We start from the raw sequence: 13,129 nt of genomic DNA on the forward strand, positions 1-13,129 counted from the left end.
TTTTAAAAAATTGTCAATGTAATAGCATAGATATTGGGATATTGGGACATACTGAATGCTCAGTAAGTGGTCGTTGTTACTGTGATTATTATATTTATTCAAAGTAGTATCAAGTAAAACACATGTGGGATGTACTGCTAAATAAAGAAATAGGTTTTCATAATTCTAAGATTTTAATAAAGATTTTTCTATTTTATTTTTATTTGCAAGACAAAGGCTTTGGGCTTTACTATTTGATTCCAATATATTATTTTCTTCTTTTCAAATTTGCTTTGTGTTGGATCATCTAGGGGCAATTGGACCATAAACTATTTAATCAGAGAGGAGTAGCTGATTAAATAAGAGCACTCTGAGTTTGTTGTGATGAAGCAAATTTGCAAAGTTTGTTTAGGTTTTTAAATGAAAGATTTCATAACAGTTGACTGCTAATGTTGGTGAGATATTTTCTGCAGAGAAATATCAAAATTACATGATTTCCTCAATTTTTAACAAGAAAATGCTCAATATAATCTCATATAACTCAAAAATTATGGAAAGTTCAAACAATGAGTAGCCTCAAGTGAAAAACATGTAATTTAAGTTTTCCTTCGCTTTGTCTATTTGGATAAGATGAAGTCTCTGTATATGTTTGAAATTCTAACAAATAAGGAGAGGTATATGTTTTTAATTTGTTGGGAGATGTACTTTAATACGTTATCTACCAATAAGGCAGCTATTACATGTTCCCAAAACAAATTGCCAGCTAATTTGTTTCTAACTTAATGAAACTATAAAATCTATAACAGAATCAAATAGCTTACTTTTATGTTTGTTAAAAAAAAAAATGTAAGTAAAATTTACTGGAGAATGATCTTGGGAAGACTACAACAGATAATACTTGAACGCTCTAAGCTCTGATGATGAATTGCCACATTCTTCTTAACTCTTCTTTTTAAATGAAGTTTAGTTTATTTTTTGAATATTAAAGTTGTGCACATTTTAAGGATATTTGAGAAATAGATAATAAAAAATTAGGAAAAACTTCACATTTCATTGCCCAATACAAGTATTGCTAATAGTTCAGTGTGATTTCTTACAGTTGATTCTTGATACACTTGTTAAGTCAAGATTATATTTCATATATAATTTTCAAACTATGTTTCACTTAATATTATTGTATTAGTATTTTAATGTTAATTAAAAATTTAATGTATGAATAATATTCCATTATATTTTTACATAATAAAGTAATTCTCTGTTGCTGAAGTTGAGGTTATTTCTAATTTTTGGTGCATTAAATACTATTATGGATAAAACATTTTTCTGTATGGCAAGTATGCCTTTATTAAGGATTATCAGAAATAAATCACTGGGTCAAAGTGTACTAAAAATTGAATATTTTATTTTGGTTAATCCATTTAGAGGATTATTTAGCAAACTGATCATGAAAGTATGATAGAATGTTGACTTTTGTATTTATTTATGAAAGATTTCAGATATTGTGTTCAAGGTATTAACTGATTCTTTCTACATATACTGTGTATAGCGGTTTGATCACATAATTAAAAAATTTTTTTATCTTAAACCGTCTTATACCGTTTGCTCTTGGAGTCAAGAACCAAAATATTTTGTAGTTATATTTAAGATCCTTATCTATTTTGATAAAATACATAGATTAGATAGATAGACAGATGATTGATAGATAGGTAGATGATAAATAGATATAGATAAGCATGAAGGACAGATAAGTGGAATTGCATGCCATTGGGCATTTAGTTCAGTAGATCTGTGGAAACCCTGCCTGAACATGCCAGACAAAAGGGTTTTGTAAAGACCAAGTCATGAGGTGGCTCAATGTTTGCACATAAACTGCAAATAATCAATATTACTGCTTTTCAGATGGATATTAAAATTTTTATTAATAAGGACCAGTTTAAGATATTTGCATACAATATTTGTATGTGAAATCTTCTATATATAGCCCTTTCTATATAGAAAGGTGAAAAGGGGTGGAGCCACTGGAGAATTTTACACAGGTAATTGATTTGGTCAAATATGTATTTAAAAAAACACACAACTGTGTGGAGGGAGTGAGGGTAGAGAGTAAGCCAGTGCTTATCATCAAGGAACTGTTTATTTCCTGACAGTGTATTTAAATTTTAACAAAATATTCAAGAAGGAATATAGAGATCCTTAAATGAGCTGGTATATGTGCAGCTGCCACTCACTGCTGGGAGATTACTAACGCAAGAGAAGCTGACTTTTCACAATAACATTTGAGGCATTTATTAAATAAATACCTTGGTTTGAATTCAAGAAAAATTTCTTACTTAATGTCTGTCATACGCATGCAATGTTCAGTTCTATCCAAAATCTTAGGTGGGATTTGACTATTGGACACACAACGTTGTTCCTCGGACAGTAGTGGTACTCCTTGCTGACCCTGGGGGCAAACTAGGAAGCATGTCACATTGATTGGTATGTTTCCATTCTTAGTAATGTCTCGGCATGTCTGCATGTATGCCTGGATGCAAAAAACCTTCAGCATTTTGTACCATCACCCATTAGGGCTTTAGGAGGGAGAGTCACCATCAATTACTCAAACAAATAATCCCCCCATTTTTTAACCTCTGCAAGTTCTTCATTAGCAAGAAAGGAATGCAATCTTTCTCACTATTTATTTATAATGAGTGGTTAAGTTAAAAATGGAAGCAATGACATAATACATGTGTGCCCTTATCTATAAATCTGAACTTGGTTTTAATAAAATCTTGCCGGTTTGTATACTGTTAAGGCTTTCATTCTTTATTTTAATTGATTAAGTAATATATATATATATATATATATATATATATATATATATATATATATATATATTTAGCAATAGTGGCATACTTATTTCAATAGCTTACATTGACTATAATATTTACCACCATCAGACTTGCCACATGTTAAGACTTAGCTTTGTGCATACATACTGCCTTTGCTTGAAATAATGGGTAATCATAATACCCTTCTAAGAAAGGTTTTGAACATCAAAGAAAACCTACTGGTAGAATAATGACATCTTATTTATTTATTTATTTTAGTCCAACAAAGAGCATTTCCTATAATAAAGAGCAGAATGTTAGCATAATGTGTATGTGTGTATGTGTGCATTCTTCCATAGAGTATATTAAAGCATCATTGAGCAACAGTCAACAACCCAGAATTCCTTCTATCTGCTTATAAGGTTAAATCTCCTATAAAGAGTTTATTCAGTTGGAAAATATTAGATACGTTTTAAATGATAAAAGCTTTTATAAAGACAACAAATGCCAACTACTTTTGATCAACACTTGCTAAATACATTATCTTTCAAATAATTTGCTAAATTTTTAATTCAGAAATTCTTTGAAATCCTGGATAAAGAACACCTGATTCTTGTCCTTGAAAATATAATATTTCTACTATAAATGTAAAAACTAGCATAGCTATCTGCCTCATAAAAAATTTTAATGTGTTTGCCATCATAGAGTGTGATCTTTGGGGGAATCCTCATAAAGTTACATTTTTGAATCTGCAGTTCTGAGAATCAGACTCTTGTGTTTTTACTAACACTTCTGACACCAAGTGTGTGGGTTTGTTTTTATTTTTTCCCACACCAACTAGTTCTCTGACTTTCCCAATACCCACTGTGTGTCTTACAATTCAATTCAGATGCTACCTGGCGTTAGCAGAGACCCCACAGTTTAATGACCCATTCCCACAAAACTGCCCCCCTCATAAGATGCCAATCACAAGCCCCAGGCCTCCCATATTTCTGACTGGCTGGTTATAAATTGGGGGTTCCCATGACCTCCCCTCAGACTTGATAATCTTCTATAACCACTCACAGAACTCAGAGAATTACTTTACTTATAGCTATCAATTTATTATAAAGGATAAATATAAACAGCCAGGTGAAGATGTACATTAGGCAAACTCCAGAAGGGTCCTGGGCACAGGAGCTACTGTCCCTGTGGATTTTTTGTGTACCATCCTCTCAGCGTGCTGATGCATCCACCAACTCAAAAGCTCTCCAGACCCATCATTCAGAGATTCTTATGAAGATTTCACTATGTAGGCAAAAATGATTAAATCATTAGCCATTGGGGATTGAACACAACCTCCAGCCCCTCTCCTGTCTTGTAGGTTGGGTGTGGGGTTATAAATTCCAATCATCTAATCATTCCTTAGTCTTTCTGGTGCCCAGCCCCCATACTGAAGACATCTAGGGGCTCTCAGCCACCAGTCATCTCATTAGCATACAAGACATTCATCACTCTGGATATTCCAAGTATTTTAGGAACTGTATGCCAAGAAGCAGAGACAAAGACCAAATAGGCATTTCTTATTGTATCATGTAAATTTTGCCCTTTGTAACTTTAACAACATAGAGTTATACTATGAGGTTCTCTGAAAGGCAGTCCTCATGGACTTCTACTGCCATACCTCCATTCTCTTCCAAACCATTTACCTTATAAATAACATACAGAATAATATCCTTTCCATGAATAAATAAACCTAGATTTTAGTCCTCCATTGCTACCAACTAATTGAATGGCATTGGGAAACTCCCATTAAGCAATGAGGTTTCAATCTCCTCATTTGGAGTGCACATGGAGAGAACTATATAAATGTTATTATCCTCCAAAGTTCTAAGATTCTATAATGTTATACTCCATTAGATGAGATAACTCCCAAGAGTGTCGCAGGGTCCAAATAAACTAGCAGTACTTAAAATAAAATTTGAGTCTGTAATGTTTATTGCTGAAATAATATATGTTGTTCCATTGTTCTGCAATCACAATAAAATAGTAAAGATAACAGGGAAGTTTAATTTTAAGATAAATGGTAGCTTTTTCTTCTGTTCATTGGAATTTAATGCTTGTGTATTAAAGACCATATCATGATTTAGGCAAGCAGTGTCCCTCATAGCAAGTTTAATATATGAATATTAAAAAGGAATTAGTATCCAAAACAAGGGGACTGATGGAGTCAGGTGGGTTTGACCCAATGTACTGTATGAACATGGAGGGTGGAGGTAGAGACAGGGATATAAGTCACAATGTTAAGAGGTCATAAAAATTGTCAACCTAATTCAACAAAAGATCAACATTAAAAAGGTAATGGGATCTTGTCAGGTGAATAGAATATAAACAAGGCAATATGCAACATGTGGAACTGTCCCTATCCTTTTACTAATGAGATACGGAGTTCTTTTTCAGAGACAAGAGAACAAAACCACAATTCATGCAGCTGAAGCATGTGTAGAGGAGAATATTTTGACCTCAAACAACTCCTGGAACCAAAGTTTCTCCCCAAGACAGAACCAGAGGACTGAGAAATGACCAGAACTTGAACACCGTAACACATTCAGAAGCAAAGGGTGTCCAGGAAGATCTGGTGCTGAAGCCCCTTCATCACACCTTACCATAAATGGCCAAGCTCCAAAGTCCTCCAGTGGAAAACTGCCTTGCCAGCTCTTCCAAATATTTCCTCTTCTAACTCATAAAAGTTTGACCAAACCCCAGATTGGAGAGACAGATTTGAGCCATGCCTCCTTGTACGTTGACCATGCAATAAAGCTTTTTATTTTCTCAAAATTCTGTGCCACAGTTCTGGCTTCTATGCATGTCAGGCAGTGACCTTTTTGCTTAGTAACAATTTCTGGTAACAATGAAGGGACAAATGTCCTGTGACCACCTGTCTGAGATTCTGTAGCTCCCTGTGGGCTGCAGGCTCTTGTAGCTGACCTTAAGTGTCTCCAGACTACTTTGTTTTACTCTGATGCCTTTGCAAAAATACTTCAGCTTCATGAAGATTCATAAAAAGTTTCTTTTGACGAGTACAGGTTTCTGATAACTTTCATATCATACCACTGAACTGACTAATATAGTAAAGAATTCTACTGGAAACTCCGATGGCTTCATGAAACTGTTAACAGAAAAGTAAGATCAAGGATTAGTTACATGGGACTGAGTGAACTGATGAATATAGTTATAATTTTTAAGGGGTTTTTTGTCTGAAATATTACTGGCTTTTAATCTGTATTTTTTTACATATAAGAAAATCTTTTCCTTAAGCTAATTATGACTTACAATCACTTGGTAAATTATATTTTTGTAAGCAGAATTGAAACATTTATCCTTTCTCTCTACTTGATCCCTCCAGATTTTGGAAACATTTAGTGAGTATTCTAATCTTTATGGCAATATATTTATTTGCATAAATTCAATAAGGATCTATTCTCCTTAGAACATAATTGGAAACATTGGTTATACTGCCATAGCTTTTACTGAAATATCATACTTAAGAATATACATAGAATGAGATATAACCAGACAATTTAAAAATACTTAGGTAAACTTTATGCAGTCATGAAGCCACTTGGAAAAACAACCTGGTACCTTGCTTGTAGGATTCTCAGCAGCCTTATCAGGTGAATAAGAATGATCACCTCCTGACAGATGCAAGAATCTCAGGATATTTTACAGACTTTGAGAAGAGAGAGGAATTTACCCAGATCTATACATATTGCAGGCATAATCTTATAGAAAGCCCTTGGTGTGGCTTCCCTGGCTTTGAGAGGCCTTTTAAAAGTTCAACCTGAGATTCCTTGTGGGACGTTCCAGCAAAGCCAAGTTTAAAAGAGCCTATATGATCAATTACATGTATGTAAATAATCAGGTCGGGGTAACTGAAACAAGATTTATTTTGTAAACAAATTAGTCTTAATTTGGCTGTATTTGGTAGAAATGAGAGAAAATACTTTTAGAGAGAAAAATTCTGTTTCAGTAATATATTTTTCATCGATATTAAGTTCTAGTGCTGTTAATTGTCTTTGAGCTTTTGTATTTACTGCCTAAGACTCACTTCCAGAATGTCTCCATGTTGCTATGTTGTGTTATTATGGAGTTTAATTGATTATTAAGAAGACATTCTAGGTTTGCTTCTGAAGCTTACCACAGTAACATATCTTTGGATGAAAATCAGATGCTTTGTGACCTGCAATAAGAAGATTATGCACACTGGAAAACACATCATTCAAAGGACTCTTTCAAACCTAGATGGAAGGACACATCAGGTATTTTGAACTACATCATGCACAGTGAAATGGAAGGAAATTGCCTCAGATTTAGTTCCCATTTCAGAAGGGCCTCTGCACTGGACCGTTCTATAGAAAGGACTGCTGTCCTCAAACTCACCTTAAAACAATGCTCAAACAGAGGAGAAACCTATGCCATAGGCACCCAGGAGAAGGCATTAGATTTCTTAGTCAGGGAACTATTAGACAGGAGAATTTTCTCGGTTACAAACTACCTGAATAAGCAGTTGTTTGTGCAGTAGTTAACTCATCATTTTGTGTTTATATTAATCCATCCTCTGAAATAGAAAACCATCTAGATAAAATTAGGTAAGAGGCAACTTGTGTCATTACAAGAACTTGGATTCTATCTTTTAGAAAATATCTTTCCATGGGACCCATGGGAAATAAGGTCTATATTTGAGGGATTGCTTAAATTGGGTATTATTGTTTTGTGCTTGCTAGGATTTATATTCTTTCTTATCAAACTCTGCACTTGCTGTTTGTAATGTATTCTCAAGTCCTTTTTAGGCCTATAATCCTTACCAACAGTAAGTAGCCAGAGCAGTTGTCACTCCTTATCCCTCAAGATTGAGGAATCAACAACAAAAGGGGACATTTGTAACTGCAGAACCAGCCCCAAACTGGCCTTATCCTGTTTCTAACAAGATACTGAGTTGTTTTTCAGAGAAAATAGAATAAACCAAAATTTATGCACAGAGGAGAAGATTTTGACCTCAAACAATACACAGAATAAAATTTCTTCCCTCCTCAGAACAAAAGGACCAAGACATGACCAGAAACTGAATGCTGGATCCCTTTCAGAAGTTAAGAGTCCATTGCCAAGGAAGATCCAGTGCTGAGATCCCTTTACCACATCTTACCATAAATGGCCAAGTTCAAAAGCCCTGCAGTCAAGAAGGGTCAGGGTCAAGAAGGGAGAAAACTCACCTCACCAGTGCCTCCATATACAAACCCTCTTCCCTTAATCCATAAAACTTTGACTGAACCCCAGACCAGGGAGACGGATTTGAGTGTGCTCTTTTCTCTTTGCAGGTTGGCATTGCAATAAAGCTTTTCTTGTATCAAAAATTGATGCCATAGTATTGACTTCTATGCTTGTTGGGCAGCAAGCCCATTGCTCAGTAACAGAAGCAGTAATTAGAAGTCTAGGTTGGCAGGGGGTCTTCATTCAGGGGATCTTATTTGCAATCAGCCCACTCATGTAGTGCCCTAAAAGAGGTAATTCTATGGACAAAACTTGAAACCCTGATGTATGATACTACAGTGGTAGATATATGTCATTATACATTTTTCAAAATCCACATAATTTATAACACCAAAGGTAAACTCTAATATAAACTATGACATAAGCTACCTATTGTCTGACAACAGTATATACCTTAGCATATAACAAATAAAGCCAATTTTTAAAGTATAAAATTAATCAATAAAAATATAATAATCAGTAAAATATGCTAGGATATTTGTATAATAATAATTGGAAAACCACACACTTGTGTTTTTTTTTCTTTTGTTTTGTTTTGCTTTTCCATTAGAGTTGACTAAGGGACATTCTAAAGTGCATCTAGAAATATGTAACATTTATACTTTATTGAAAATTTATTTCTCTTTTTATGTTGCAAATTAGAACATGCATTTATGTCTTTAATTATTGCTAATTTATAAAAATCATTACTAAATTCTTTGAAAGATATTACTAGAATTAGAGCCTATAATTATGTCTTTAATTACAGAGGAGCTTTAAGATGGCAGAAGAGTAAGACGTGGAGATCACCTTCCTCCCCACAGACACATCAGAAATACATCTACATGTGGAACAACTCCTACAGAACAGCTACTGAATGCTGGAAGGAGAACTCAGACCTCCCAAAAGGCAAGAAACTCCCCACGTACCTGGGTAGGGCAAAACAAAAAAGAAAAAAACAGAGACAAAAGAATAGGGATGGGACCTACACCAGTGGGAGGGAGCTGTGAAGGAGGAAAAGTTTCCATACACTAGGAAGCCCCTTTATGGGTGGAGACTGTGGGTGGCGGAGGGGGGAAGCTTTGGAGAAACAGAGGAGAGTGCAGCAACAGGGGTGCATAGGGCAAAATGGAGAGATTCCCGCAAAGAGGATTGGTGCTGGCCAGCACTCACCAGCCCGAGAGGCTTCTCTGCTCACCCGCCATGGCGGGTGGCGGCTGGGAGCTGAGGCTCCAGTTTCGGAAGTCAGATCCTAGGGAGAGGACTGTGGTTGGCTGTGTGAACACAGCCTGAAGGGGGCTAGTGTGCCACACTAGCCGGGAGTGTGTCTGGGAAAAGGTCTGGAGCTGCCAAAGAGGCAAGAGACTTTTTCTTGCCTCTGTTTCACAGTGCATGAGGAGAGGGGATTAAGAACGCCACCTAAACGAGCTCCAGAGATGGGCGCGAGCCACAGCTATCAGCTCAGACCCCAGAAACGGGCATGAGATGCTAAGACTGCTGTTGCAGCCATCAAGAAGCCTGTGTGCAAGCACAGGTCACTGTCTACACCTCCCCTCTTGGGAGCCTGTGCAGCCTACCACTGCCAGGGTCCCGTGATCCAGGGACAACTTCCCCGGGAGAACACAAGGTGTGCCTCAGGCTGTTGCAACGTCATGCCGGCCTCTGCCACCACAGGCTCACCCTGCATTCTGAACTATCCCTGCACTGGCCTGAGTGAGCCAGAACCCCCAAATCAGCTGCTCCTTTAACCCCGTCCTGTCGGCGTGGGAAAAGACGCCCTCAGATAACCTACATGCAGATGCAGGGCCAAATCCAAAGCTGAACACCAGTAGCAGTGCGAACAAAGAAGAGAAAGAGAAATCTCTCCAGCAGCATCAGGAGAAGTGGATTAAATCTCCACAATCAACTTGATGTACCCTGCATCTGTGGAATACCTGAAGAGACAATGAATCATCCCAAAATGAAGCAGTGGACATTGGGAGCTACGATATATATATATATATATATATATTCCCCTTTTTCTCTTTTTGTGAGTGTGTATGTGTATACATCTGTGTGTGATTTTGTCTGTATAGCTTTCATTTTACCATTTGTCCTAGGGTTCTGTCTGTCCATTTTTTTTTTTTTTTTTTGGTATAGTTTTTAGCACTTGTTATCATTGATGGATTTGTTTTTTGGTTTGGTGGCTCTCTTCTTTCTTTCCTATTTTTTATTACTTTAATTTTTTTTAATTTTAATAATTATTTTTTATTTTAATAACTTTATTTTGTTAATTTCTTCTTTCTTTCTTTTCTTTCTTTCTTTCTTTCTTTCTTTCTTTCTTTCTTTCTTTTTTTCTTTCTTTCCTATTTTCTCCCTTTATTCCAAGCTGTGTGGATGACAGGGTCTTGGTGCTCCGGCACGGCATCAGGCCTGTGCCTCTTAAGTGGGAGAGCTGAGTTCAGGACATTGGTCCACCAGAGACCAATATCAAACAGCAAAAATCTCCCAGAGATCTCCAACTCAATGCCAATACCCAACTCCACTCAACGACTAGCAAGCTACAGTGCTGGACAGCGTATGCCAAACAACTAGCAAGACAGGAACACAACACCACGCTTTAGCAGACAGGCTGCCTAAAATCATAATAAGGTCACAGACACCCCAAACACAAAACCAGACATGGACCTGCCCACCAGAAAGACAAGATCCAGCCTCATCCAACAGAACACAGTAACTAGTCCCCCCCACTGGGAAGCCTACACAACCCACTGAACCAACCATAGCTACTGGGGACAGACACCAAAAGCAACGGGAACTACGAACCTGCAGCCTGTGCAAAGGAGACCCCAAACACAGTAAGTTAAGCAAAATGAGAAGACAGAGAAACACACAGTAGATGAAGGAGCAAGGTAAAAGCCCACCAGACCAACCAAATGAAGAGGAAATAGGCAGTCTACCGGAAAAAGAATTCAGAATAATGATAGTAAAGATGATCTAAAATCTTGGAAATAGAATAGAGAAAATATAAGAAATGTTAAACAAGGACCTAGAAGAACTAAAGAGCAAACAAACACTGATGAAGAGCACAATAAATGAAATTAAAAATTCTCTAGAAGGAATCATAGCAGTATAACTGAGGCAGAAGAACGGATAAGTGACCTGGAAGATAAAATAGAGGAAATAACTACTGCAGAACAGAATAAAGTAAAAAGAATGAAAAGAATTGAGGATAAACTCAGAGACCTCTGGGACAACGTTAAAGGCACTAATATTCGAATTATAGGGGCCCCAGAAGAAGAAGAGAAAAAGAAAGGAATTGAGAAAATATTTGAGGAGATTATAGTGGAAAGTTTCCCTAATACGGGAAAGGAAATAGTTAATCAAGTGCAGGAAGCTCAGACAGTCCAATACAGGATAAATCCAAGGAGAAACAGGCCAAGACACATATTAAACAAAGTATCAAAAACTAAATACAAAGAAAAAATATTGAAAGCAACAAGGGAAAAACAACAAATAAAATACAAGGGAATCCCCATAAGGTTAACAGCTGAACTTTCCGCAGAAACTCTGCAAGTCAGAAGAGAGTGGCAGAACATATTTAGAGTGATGAAAGAGAAAAACCTACAACCAAGATTGCTCTACCCAGCAAGGATCTCATTCAGACTCGATGGAGAAATTAAAACATTTACAGACAAGCAAAAGCTAAGATAATTCAGCACCACTAAACCAGATTTACAACAAATGCTAAAGGAACTTCTCTAGGCAGGAAACACAAGAGAAGGAAAAGACTTACAATAACAAACCCAAAACAATTAAGAAAATGGTAATAGGAACATACATATCGATAATTACCTTAAGTGTAAATGGATTAAATGCTCCAACCAAAAGGCAGACACTGGATGAATGGATACAAAAACAAGACCCATATATATGCTGTCTACAAGAGACTGACTTCAGACCAAGGGACACATACAGACTGAAAGTGAAGGGATGGAAAATGATATTCCATGCAAACGGAAATAGAAAGAAAGCTTGAGTAGCAATTCTCATATCAGACAAAATATACTTTAAAACAAAGACTATTACAAGAGAAAAAGAAGGACACTACATAATGATCAAGGGATCAATCCAAGAAGAATATATAACAATTGTAAATATTTATGCACCCAACATAGGAGCACCTCAATACATAAGGCAAATACTAGCAGCCATAAAAGGGGAAATCGACAGTAACACAATTATAGTAGGGGACTTTAACACCCCACTTTCACCAATGGACAGATCATCCAAAATGAAAATAAATAAGGAAACACAACCTTTAAAAGATACATTAAACAAGATGGACTCAATATTTATAGGACATTCCATCCAAAAACAACAGAATACACTTTCTTCTCAAGTGCTCATGGAACATTCTCCTGGATAGATCATATCTTGGGTCACAAATCAAGCATTGGTATATTTAAGAAAATGGAAATCGTATCAAGTATCTTTTCCGACCACAACGCTATGAGACTAGATATCAATTACAGGAAAAAAATATGTAAAAATTACAAAAACATGGAGGCTAAACAATACACGACTTAATAACTAAGATATCACTGAGGAAATCAAAGAGGAAATAAAAAAATACCTAGAAACAAATGACAATGAAAAAACGACGACCCAAAACCTATGGAATGCAGCAAAAGCAGTTCTAAGAGGGAAGTTTATAGCAATACAACCCTACTTGAAGAAACAAGAAACATTTCAAAAAAAAACAAACTAACCTTACACCTAAAGCAATTAGAGAAATAAGAACAAAAAAACCCCAAAGTTAGCAGAAGGAAAGAAATCGTAAAGATCAGATCAGAAATAAATGAAATACAAATGAAGGAAACAATAGCAAAAATCAATAAAACTAAAAGCTGGTTCTTTGAGAAGACAAAATTGATCAACCATTAGCCAGACTCATCAAGAAAAAAAGGGAGGAGACTCAAATCAATAGAATTAGAAATGAAAAAGGAGAAGTAACAACTAACACTGCATAAATACAAAGGATCATGAGAGATTACTACAAGCAACTACATGCC

This window comes from Balaenoptera acutorostrata, chromosome 20 (genome assembly GCF_949987535.1).
Source record: "Balaenoptera acutorostrata chromosome 20, mBalAcu1.1, whole genome shotgun sequence".
In the NCBI taxonomy this organism is placed as follows: Eukaryota; Metazoa; Chordata; class Mammalia; order Artiodactyla; family Balaenopteridae; genus Balaenoptera; species Balaenoptera acutorostrata.